The following is a 9,465-nucleotide window of genomic DNA, read 5'->3' on the forward strand; positions in this document are numbered from 1 at the left end:
GTATAGAGCATTACTGAGAAGATGATTGGACTGGAAGTTAGGATGACTTCTACTTCTGGCCCTGTGAATGTAATACTGTGAACACATTGGCTAGCCGTTTACTTTCACGGGGTTAGTTCTCCACTGGCAGAATGAAGTAACTGAAAAAGATTCCCTCAAAGTTCTTTCCCCCTTCTACAAATCTTATAATTCTGATCATCTTATTTGTTTAATATGTATCTACATTTCCTGTTTAAAGATGGGTTTCCCCAGACCCTGAATGACTGAAAAGCTTTACATCTCCAAGAGGAAGGATAGCGAACTCTGTGGATACTTGGCCTCTGATGAACTCCTGAGAGCTTCACAAAGTCACCAGGGTTTTCTGAAAAGGTAGAGAAACAAGTGCATGGTCTTCTTCTCCAAACAATCTCTCTCAGGTCATCAGGATTTTCTCATCAATGATACATGGTAATCTGAAATGTTTGTTAACAGAAAGGGTGAAAATTTTTTCACTCAGCTAAATACCCACTTTTTATGTATATATAACTGGGTTATCACCAGGAAGTACAAGTTTGTGGAGAAGGTACTATCAAATCAATTTCTCTATATATTTGTGAGGACTACTGTTTTGTTTCTTCTATGAGCAATTCAATACCTATTTCTAGGAAATTCTAGGAAATATTTTCTAGGAAATACATATTTCCTGGGCTTTTTCTATATGCCAGCCACTAGTTTAGGCAGGTGATATACTGTTAGACAAAGCAGAAAGGGTCCTGTATCATAAACTTCAATATTATATTTATGAAAAGCTATGAAATCCTCTTTATTTGTATTTTAGGATTTTATTTTTCATTTTCTTATCTTTTCTTTTATTCTCCTAGTCTCTTTCCAATCCATCTTCATTCTTCCTCTTTCTTCTCTGTTGGTTCCTTATAGATTCTACTGATTGTGACTCCACCACATTGATTGAACTCACAGTTCCATGTTTTGTATTGTGGCTGTCTCATTTTAGAATAATTTAGATCATTAAAAGATTAAATTACATGTTATAAATAGAAGCTTAGAGTCTTTAAACTAATATGTTCGTGTAAGATATTCCTGCTTAAAAAAAGTTAATTATCACTCAAACTCCAAGACACACATTTCAGCAGTACTAACAGTAATAAAATTTTCCCAAATCTTACAAATTAATTCAGAAACTTTAATCGACTTTGTAATATGAAAAACCCACTTTCATGGTGACAGTCCTAAAGCATTAGGTTTATATGTTTCATCTCAGCCTAACAGGACAAAACATATCGCCTTAAGAAGTCAACATAAGGGCGCCTGTGTGGCTCAGTGGGTTAAAGCCTCTGCCTTCAGCTCAGGTCATGATCCCGGGGTCCTGGGATCGAGTCCTGCATTGGGCTCTCTGCTCAGCGGGGAGCCTGCTTCCTCCTCTTTCTGCCTGCTTCTCTGCCTACTTGTGATCTCTGTCTGTTAAATAAATAAATAAAATCTTAAAAAAAAAAGATTTAAAAAAAAGAAGTCAACATAGTTCTTCATCTGCAACCTTATTAAAGGCACTGAATTGGGTGGTGAGTTTATGAAATCACCAAACACCTTCTGCTCAGCAATATAGAGGGTATTGCCATGAAATTTTCCAGGGATGATGTCATTAATTCTATAATACTTCCCAGGTTCATTTCTCTTCCCCAAATTCTTTGCCCCTATGTCTCTGTAACTTGGATGATTTAAATATGGGTAAAAATTCCAGTGACAGTAGTATGAATGAATTGAAAATAAAACATAGAGGGGGATTACTGTCCATGATGGTGATACAGTAAGATCCTGAACTCACCTCCTCCTAAAGAATAACCAAGAGCTGACTGAATACCTTTTGCATAACTAAAGATTTAAGGGTAAGAGAGAATAGCCATAGGGAAGAGACAAATATACAGTAAGAAAGGAAACTTCCGCCATTGGTGTTGCAAAGTGCAGTGAAGAGGGATCATACTGAGGGAGGGGAAGTGCATTTATCTGCCCTGGGGCATAGTAAAACAGCCACAGTTTAAAAGAGCAACTAGTATACAATAGAACCAACCTCAGAACCTCAAGTGGCAAGGGAGCCACCAGAGGCAATTGGTTGGAAAGTAATACCCCAATCCGAGAGTTCCCTGTGTCTGGGGACCAGCATAAACTTGGAGACTGGTTGAAAGCACTCAAAAAGAGCAAAGGATTGCGGGGGGGAAATTGTAGGAATCGGGGCGGCTAGGGACAGGGGCTTAAGTCCCCGGTCCCAGGACAGCCTCCCCTGGCACTGAGGCAGAGAGGGTGTGGCGGAGAAACCAGGTCTTGGTCCCTAAGCTGCCAGCGCACACAAGAATGCATGGGTTCTAGCTCCTGTGAGGGGATGGGAGCCACGCCAGTCGGCAGAATGTGCGAGCCCTGCTACAAAGCCTGAGGAATGACGCACACATGTCCCTCATAGTCCCATGAAAAAGTTACAAAGGCCCAGCCGGCGCTCTTTAGACCCGCGCCATTGTTTCAGAGCCTAGACGTGCGTCCCAATCTCTCCCCTGACAGAGGTGTGCAAAAGCCCAGCCTGGTGCTTTCGGACCAGCACCCCATTCTCAGTGCCTGAGACACGCGCGTGACCCATAGCCACTCCTGAAAGAGGTGTGTGCAAGCCGGGCACTCTTAGACCCAGAAAGACCAGGCACTCCCAGCCCAGGCCAGCGGGAAAATCTCAGTGTGAGATCGCTGCTTGGAACCTCTCTGGCAGTCTGGAGCTGCCCAGACAGCTGCTACTTCCTTGGCTTTGGGTACAAGCAAAAGATCCTGCATCCCCAGGGACTGCGACTTGGATCCTGCTATGCCAGCGGCCAAGGGGGAACTTATTTAGGCTCTGCAGCCAGACTGAGGCTTCTCTCTGAGAGGGAGATCAGGGTGCGGTTTGTTTTCCTCTAAAACTACAAAAACCATCAAAAGCGGTCAAAGCGAGATACAAAAAAAAAGTGAACAAACATAAAAACCACCAGAGAACAAAAGCCTGGAAAAAAAACCAGTTTCCTCAGAAACCCTCCCCTTGAGGGGGGCGGGAGGACTTAACTCAGGGAATATCATTGACTGAAAACCCACCAGGCAGGCCCCTCACCAAGAAAACAAACCAAGAAAGAAAAAAAAAAGAGAGAGGGAAAAAAAAAAAAAGGACTACAAGAGAACAACCCCTACTTCATAGGAAAACTTTTATTTTTCACTCGTTCCCACTATTCTGGTTTTTTTTTTTTTTTTTTTTTTTTTTTTTTTTTTTTTTTACACATAGGTAATTTTTTTAACCTATTTACCACACAGCGAGCTGTACAGTACATCAAATTTCATAATACCCTTCTAACCTGAACTTTTTGATACATACACCTATGTTTTACTTTTGCATTTCTATTTTTTTAATTCCTTTTTTAAAATTTTAGTTTAGTTTAGTCTAGTTTATTCCTTTTTATTTTTATCTTCTAATATTCATATAGAGTTAAACTTCAAAGTAATCCCCTTTCCCCAATCAATACTACCCCTATAGGTAAATCAATTTTTAATCCCCGTTTATCTTAGGAAAGTTGAGTCCTTTAACAAAGATATCAAGATACATCCAGGAAGAATCAAAACAACCTTCCTCGCACACACTGAGAATTTACAACCACTCTCCCATCTTCTTCCACCACTGTTTCTGTGTTTTTGTGTTTGTCCTGTTAGCATATAAATCTTATACTTCTTTTTGACGAGGTTCTTCCTTTATTTGCATATATATATTTTTTTTCTATTGTCATATACTTGTATCAGTCTTTTTGTTTGTCTCTTTTGGTTTGTCTACTTCATAAATCTTACCTTGGGGCCCATTTGGGCTGAACCTTCTCTTTCATCTTCCCTTTCTTTCCTGTCTCTCTTTTTTTTTCTTTTCATTTTTTTTCTTTTTCTTTTCTTTTGTCTCTCGTTTGGGTGGGGAATTCTGATTGCTCAGAAGTATTCCAGGGTGCACCCTGACTGCACCACGGTTGATACATCCAGCTACATCTGTACAGTCATCTACCACCAAAATGACTAGGAGGAGGAATGGCCAACAGAAGAAAAATACAGAGGATGGACCTTCTGCAACAGAGCTAACGGCTATCAACATAGACAATATGTCGGAAAGAGAATTCAGGCTAACAATTATCCATGCAATAGCTAGGCTGGAGAAAGCCATGGATGACCAAACGGAATTGATTAGGGCTGAACTGAAAGCGACCAGACAGGATATTCACAATGTTAGGGCAGAGCTTAAAGCTGCCAGGGAGGAGGTTCACAATGCTCTCAATGAGTTCCAACCTAATCTAAACTCTCTCAAAGCTAGGGTAACTGATACAGAAGATAGAATTAGTGTTCTGGAGGACAAACAGAGAGAAAGGATCAGGAGGAAGCCTGGAACAAACAGCTTAGAAACCACGAAAACAGAATCAGGGAAATAAATGATGCCATGAAGCATTCCAATGCCAGAATTATTGGAATACCTGAAGGGGAGGAGAAAGAAAGAAGTCTAGAAGATATAGTGGAACAAGTCCTTCATGAAAATTTTCCCAGGCTCGCGAATGGAACCAGCATTCATGTACTAGGCCCAAGATTATACATTCCAAAAAAAATCATGACACCTGATAGTCAAATTGAGGAATTATAATTGTAGGTATAATCTCTTGAAAGCCAGTAGGAAAAAGAAGCTCCTTACTTACAGAGGGGAGCCCATCAGAATAATGTCAGACCTGTCCACAGAGACCTGGCAAGCCAGAAAAGTCTGGCAAGATATATTCAGGGCACTAAATGAGAAGAACATGCAGCCAAGAATACTTTATCCAGCAAGACTGACATTCAAAATGGATGGAGAGATAAAGAGTTTTCAGGACCGGCAAGGCTTAAAAGACTCTGCAACCACCAAGCTGACACTGCAGTAAATATTAAGGGGGGTTCTATATAAGAGGAAAAATCCTAAGAATAGCACTGAACAGAAATATAGAGACGATCTACAGAAAGAAAGACTTCAAAGGTAACCCGATGTCAATAAAAACATATCTATCAATAATCACTCTCAATGTGAATGGCCTAACTGCGCCCATATAATGGCACAGGGTTGCAGATTGGATAAAACAAAAGGACCCATCCATATGTTGTCTACAAGAGACCCATTTGGAACCTAAAGATATACCCAGACTGAAAGTGAAGGGATGGAGAAGCATCTTTCATGCCAATGGGCCTCAAAAGAAGGCTGGGGTAGTGATTCTCATATCAGATAAATTAGACTTTAAACTAAAGACTGTAGTCAGAGATACAGAAGGACACTACATAATCCTTAAAGGGACTATCCACCAAGATGATCTAACAATTGTAAATATCTATGCCCCCAATATGGGAGAAGCCAATTAAATAAGAAAACTGTTGATCAAGATAAAGAGTCATATTGATATGAATACACTAATCATAGGAGATCTTAACACACCTCTCTCAGAAATAGACAGATCATCGAAGCAGAAAATCAATAAAGAAACAAGAGCATTGAATGGCACATTGGACCAGATGGACCTCATAGATATATACAGAACATTCCACCCTAAAACAACAGAATACTCATTCTTCTCAAGTGCACACAGAGCCTTCTCAAGAATCGACCACATACTGGGTCACAAATCAGGACTCAACTGATACCAAAAGAATGAGAAGATTCCCTGCATATTCTCAGATCACAATACTTTGAAACTGGAGCTCCATCACAAGGAAAAATTCAGAAGGGACTCAAACACCTGGAAGCTAAAGGCCACCTTGCTTAAGAATGTTTGAATCAAACAGGAAATCAAAGAAGAACTGAAATCAATTCATGGAAACCAATGAGAATGAAGACACTTCGGTCCAAAACCTATGGGATACAGCAAAGGCAGTCCTAAGGGGAAAATACATAGCCACCCAAGCCTCCCTCAAAAAATTGAAAAATCCAGAATACACCAGCTGTCTCTACACCTTAAAGAACTGGAGAATCAACAACAAATCAAACCAACTCCACACATAAGAAGGGAAATCATCAAGATTAGAGCTGAGATCAATGAGGTAGAAATCAGAGATACAGAAGAATGCATCAATGAAACTAGAAGCTGGTGTTTTGAAAGAATCAATAAGATTGATAAACCATTGGCCACACTAATCCAAAAGAAAAGAGAGAAAGCCAAATTCATAAAATTATGAATGAAAAAGGAGAGATCACAACCAACACCAGGAAGTAGAAACAATCATCAAAAGTTATTATCAACAGTTACATGCCAATAAGTTTAGCAACCTAGATGAAATGGAAGCATTCCTGGAAAACTATAAACTCCCAAATTGAACCAGGAAGAAATCAACAACCTGAATAGACCGATATATAGTAACAAGATTGAAGCAGAAATCAAAATCCTCCCAAAAAGCAAAAGCCCAGGACCTGACAGATTCCCTGGGGAATTCTACCAAACTTTCAAAGAAGAAATAACACCTATTCCCTTGAAACTGTTTCAAAAAATTGAAGCAGAAGGAAAACCTCCAGAATCTTTCTATGAATCCAGCATTACCCTGATCCCCAAACCAGGCAGAGACCCTACCAAAAAGGAGAATTTCAGACCAATATCTATGATGAATATGGATGCTAAGATTCTCAACAAGATCCTAGCCAACAGGATCCAAGGGCACATTAAAAAGATTATCCACCATGACCAGGTGGAATTCATTCCTGGGCTACAAGGATGGTTCAACATTTGCAAATCAAATCAATGTGATACAACAAATTAATAAGAGAAGAGAGAAGAACCACATGGTCCTCTCAATCGATGCAGAAAAAGCATTTGACAAAATCCAGCATCCATTCCTGATTAAAACACTTAAAAGTATAGGGATAGGGGGAACATTCCTGAACTTCATCAAATCTATGAAAGACCCACAGCAAATATCATCCTCAATGGGAAAAAGCTTGCAACCTTCCCGTTGAGATCAGGAACAAGACAAGGATCCCCACTCTCACCACCCTTGTTCAACATAGTATTAGAAGTCCTAGCAACAGCAATCAGACAACAAAGAGAAATAAAAAGTAACCAAATTGGCAATGAAGAAGTCAAACTCTCTCTATTCGCAGGTGACATGATTATTTATATGGAAAACCCAAAAGACTCCACCCCCAAACTACTAGGACTCATACAGCAATTCAGCAACGTCGCAGGATACAAAGTCAATGTACAGAAATCAGTGGCTTTCTTATACACTACCAATGAAAATACAGAAAGGGAAATTAGAGAATCGATTCCATTTACTATAGCACCAAGAACCATAAGATACCTGGGAATCAACCTAACCAAAGAGGTAAAGGATCTGTACTTGAGGAACTAAAGAACACTCAGGAAAAAAATTGAAGAAGACACAAAAAGATGGAAGACCATTCCATGCTCTTGGATCGGAAGAATAAACATTGTTAAAATGTCTATACTGCCTAGAGCAATCTATACTTTTAATGCCATTCCGATAAAATTCCACTGGTATTCTTCAAAAAGCTGGAGCAAATAATCCAAAAATTTGTATGGAATCAGAAGAGACCCCAAATTGCTAAGGAAATGTTGAAAAACAAAAATAAAACTGGCATAACGTTATCTGATTTCAAGCTTATTACAAAGCTGTGATCGCCAAGACAGCATGGTACTGGCATAAAAACAGACACATAGACCAGTGGAACAGAGTAGAGAGCCCAGATATGGATCCTCAACTCTATGGTCAAATAATCTTCGACAAAACAGGAAAAAATATACAGTGGAAAAAAGACAGTCTCTTCAATAAAATGTGCTGGGAAAAATGGACAGCTATATGTAGAAGAATGAAACTTGACCATTCTCTTACATCATACACAAAGATAAACTCCAAAATGTATAAAAGACCTCAATATAAGACAGGAATCCATCAGAATCCTAGAGGAGAACATAGGCAGTAATGTCTTCGATATCAACCACAGCAACTTCTTTCAAGATATGTCTCCAAAGGCAAAGGAAACAAAAGCGAAAATAAACTTTTTGGACTTCATCAAAATCAAAAGCTTCTGCACAGCAAAGGAAACAGTCAACAAAGCAAAGAGGCTACCCATGGAATGGGAGAAGATATTTGAAAATGACAGTATAGACAAAAGGTTGATATCCAGGATCTATAATGAACTCCTCAAACTCAACACACACAAAACAGGCAATCATGTCAAAAAATGGGCAGAAGATATGAACATACACTTCTCTAATGAAGACATACAAATGGCTATCAGACACATGAAAAAATGTTCATCATCACTAGCCCTCAGGGAGATTCAAATCAAAACCACATTAGAGGGGCACCTGGGTGGCTCAATGAGTTAAAGCCTCTGCCTTCGGTTCGGGTCATGATCCCGGGGTCCTGGGATCCAGCCCCGCATCGGGCTCTCTGCCTGCCTCTCTGCCTGCTTGGGATCTCTGTCTGTCGAATGAATAAATAATCTTAAAAAAAAACAAAAACAAACAAACAAACAAAAAAACCACATTAGATATCACCTTAAACTATTTAGAATGGCCAAAATTAGGAAGACAGGAAACAACATGTGCTGGAGGGGATGATGTGGAGAAAGGGGAACCCTCTTACAATGTTGGTGGGAGTGCAAGTTGGTGAAGCCGCTTTGGAAAACAGTGTGGAGATTCCTTAAGAAATTAAAATAGAGCTACCCTATGACCCTGCAGTTGTACTACTGGGTATTTACCCCAAAGATACAGATGTGGTGAAAAGAAGGGCCATCTGTACCCAATGTTCATAGCAGCAATGGCCACAGTCACCAAAATGTGGAAATAACCAAAATGCCCTTCAACAGACAAATGGATAAGGAAGAGGTGGACCATATATACTATGGAGTGTTATGCCTCCATCAGAAAGGCTGAATACCCAGCTTTTGTATCAACATGGATGGGACTGGAGGAGATTATGCTGAGTGAAATAAGTCAAGCAGAGAGAGTCAATTACCATTGGTTTTGCTTATTTGTGGAGCGTAAGAAATACCATGGAGGACATGGGGAGATGGAGAGGAGAAGTGAGTTGGGGGAAATCAGAGGGGGAGACAAACCACGAGAGACTGTGGACTCTGAAAAACAATCTGAGGCTTTTGGAGGGGAGGGAGGGTAGAGTGTTGAGTGAGCCTGGTGGTGGGTATTATGGGGGGCACGTATTGCATGGAGCACTGGGTGTGGTGCATAAACAATGAATTCTAGAACACTGAAAAGAAACTTTTTAATAAAAGCATCTTTCCTATCTGTCTGTTCAGCCACAGGATGTACATTTTTAGGAGAAGAGAAATCCAGAGAGCTTCATTTCTGTGCATAATCTTCCCTCAAGGAAAAACTGTACAAAAGATTCTCTAAAATGGGAAATAATTAGCTACACAGGAGAGTGGTCAACTGTTCTCACAGAGAAGACCAA

Source organism: Mustela putorius, unplaced genomic scaffold, assembly GCF_011764305.1.
Source record: "Mustela putorius furo isolate JIRA1106 unplaced genomic scaffold, ASM1176430v1.1 tig00003898_pilon_pilon_pilon, whole genome shotgun sequence".
NCBI classification, from domain to species: Eukaryota; Metazoa; Chordata; class Mammalia; order Carnivora; family Mustelidae; genus Mustela; species Mustela putorius.